This window comes from Hippocampus comes, unplaced genomic scaffold (genome assembly GCF_001891065.2).
Source record: "Hippocampus comes isolate QL1 unplaced genomic scaffold, H_comes_QL1_v1.1 scaffold512, whole genome shotgun sequence".
NCBI lineage: Eukaryota > Metazoa > Chordata > Actinopteri > Syngnathiformes > Syngnathidae > Hippocampus > Hippocampus comes.
In genome coordinates, this window is record NW_017805626.1 from 27,266 (window position 1) to 29,829 (window position 2,564).

General features: G+C 41.2%; 1 long non-coding RNA gene across 1 annotated transcript in view; it reads right to left on the reverse strand.

Moving 5' to 3' along the window:
• Nucleotides 1-1,068: 1,068 nt before the first annotated feature.
• The window catches only part of LOC109522708 (uncharacterized), a 1,937-nt gene continuing 441 nt past the window's right edge, over nt 1,069-2,564 (reverse strand). Inside the window, exon 2 of the long non-coding RNA XR_002169604.1 lies at nt 1,069-2,315. This is a non-coding gene — a long non-coding RNA (uncharacterized LOC109522708). The remainder of the gene's footprint in view (nt 2,316-2,564) is intronic.

Genomic DNA, 2,564 nt, shown 5'->3' on the forward strand with positions numbered 1-2,564 from the left:
CCTTCAGTTTTTCATCATCACCTCCTGCTCCACTTGCTGCTAAATATATAGTAAATCTTTGCTTGAAACGCTTCCAGTTATCAGCAAGACTACCAGTCAGTTGCATGGAAGTAGGTGGACTCAACTTATCCATGACAGCAAAACGGGGTAAAAGTCAGCTTTCTGTAGTTGGTTATCCTCCACGTCGGGCACAAAATTCTCTTTTGCTGGTTTAATCTGTCCCGCGTCCTTCTTTCACTTCGCAGTTCAGAGCCAACGCACGCGGTAGCTAACTCCGCTAGCATGTAGCTTCACCAATCACGTGGTCACTCACACGGCCGAGGACTCCAAATCCTCTCTCGCTCGTGCTTTTGTAGCTCTTTCGTGGCACACCTTTCCACTCCGAGGCTGCTCACGGCCACTTCTGACACCATGCGTTGTCTCTCGTAATATATAATAAAGGAGACGAGGCGTGTTGGGTAGAACTCGAGGATTCTTTACTTCAAGCTTGCACTCTCCACCATTAACTACTGTGGCATGCTGGGTAATGAAGTTCTTATGTTATTTTACTCATAACATCACAGGATGGACAAATAGAAAAGTATACAAAACTAGTCAACAGTAGTAGCTTGTGAGCATTTTCAGGCATGTTGTATGTGCCCGAAACACGCGGAAAACAACTAATCTCTGCTGCTTCACGGCTGTTAACACAACCCACCATTCGACACCGTTCAAACTCCCAAACAACGATATTTTACTCTTAATACCAGCCGATTGCAGATACATCAGGTCTGATATGGACAGCTCAGCGTTTGTCTTACTTCACTTCCTGGTCCAAGCCTCACGAGATTTCCCACAAGATTATCCAACGCTCCTTTTAAGGAGCAGTGCTCCATTTATGAAACGAGGCACCATTCACTACAACCGTCATAGTATTGTTCACCTGGTTACATATGCCGAAAGAAAACCTCCTGAAAGACATTGTCGTTAAAGTTGACATGAAAGCGTGGATGGTAGAAAGCCTAATGAAGGAATGGTTGACGGAGTGTTCCAGGAAGCGAGGATTTTTTTCTTTTTCTTTTTTTTTTCCATTTCATTTTAAAACAAGCATTACTCGACAGGGAACGGTACCTTTTTTGTGTGTGAGTTCCGCATTTAGGCATTATTTGTAAAGAAAAGTTCAGGTATGTTCTTCAATGTTGAGACCTCATTCTTTGTTGAGTTTAGCTTTCGAGTCAGGAGACTTTGTTCCATCCCTCTTTCCAACCTCCATCGACATGTTGCTCATGATTTTTTTTTCAGTTGCACCCAAATTGAGTTCACCCAAAGCTCCATTGCCCTCTTCTCATAATTAAGACATGTAAAATATTTTCTTGTCTATATGTAACCAGGTGAACCATACTTTAATATTGTAGCGGGGGCTGTCTTGATAGCACTGTCTCTTTAAAAATAATGCTAGATCAAAACGCGCGGGAACATATGGCGCCAGCGAGAATCAGACCAAGAAGTGGGGGAAGATGACATGCATGTGAAGGAAGATAGTCACTGAACTGTGTATGCCCCTCGTTCCAACTTGAAAAACCAATAATCGTCATTGTGACCCAGGCGATATTCAGGTAATTTGTATTGGTAACTACTTTACCATGAAGCGCATGTTCGGGGTTGTATTTGGACGAGTGATTGATTGTTGGAATATTTGTAAAGTCAGAGATCGTGGTTTGGGAAATTGAATGCTTCCTCTGGTGGGTCCTGTAAACGGCTGTACAGTGTACGTGTTCGCAGTGTGACAAGGTGTGAATATGTTCTTTTTTTTAACTGTGAAATTATATGAACTGCTTTATGTGTCTTGAGAGGGGAGATCATTTATGTTTTTCCACTGTTTCGTGTCCACCCAACACACCAGAACGTATTGAGTAAGTGTGTACACCTCTCAAAACACTGGGTTGTAATGATTGTTCGAGTTTAATGGAGTATTGTGGCTTGGAAATTGGAAAGTGTATTTTTATTTCTGTTTTCCTATCAAGCTAGCCACTACTGTTGTTTATTATTGTGTAATTTTCTTTAATCTGTTAGATAATTTTATTTGATCTCTGATCCCTTTTTTTTTTGAACTCTTAAAATTCACTTAACCTCTCAGTCTTTCATCTTCATGCTGTACGTATAATTATTGTTCAGTCGGGAATAAAGCTCACTTAAAAATTGTTTTGGGTTCAGTCTAGTCTTTCCAAAGACCCGGCTACATATACTTTTAAAAATGAATGTACCTGTTGGGTTTTGTCCTTCAGTGCTCACGGCAGCCATGTTTTGGGATCCTCTGATGGCTTGTCTTTAACAACCTAAAGGCAATATCATTGTTAGGTCTCTCTCCTGTGTTTTTTTTAACACCCAGAATTGAATTGTCTTTTTTTTTTTAAATCACTTCAACACCCAAAATATTTCCATCCATCCTTCCATTTCCTGATCCGCTTTATCCTCACAAAGGTCGCGGGACCCAAAATATGGAATACCCAAAATGTTGCTGATTACTGGTTGATCTCTCTCTTGCTCACACACACAGACACACACCCACAACCACACAAACACAC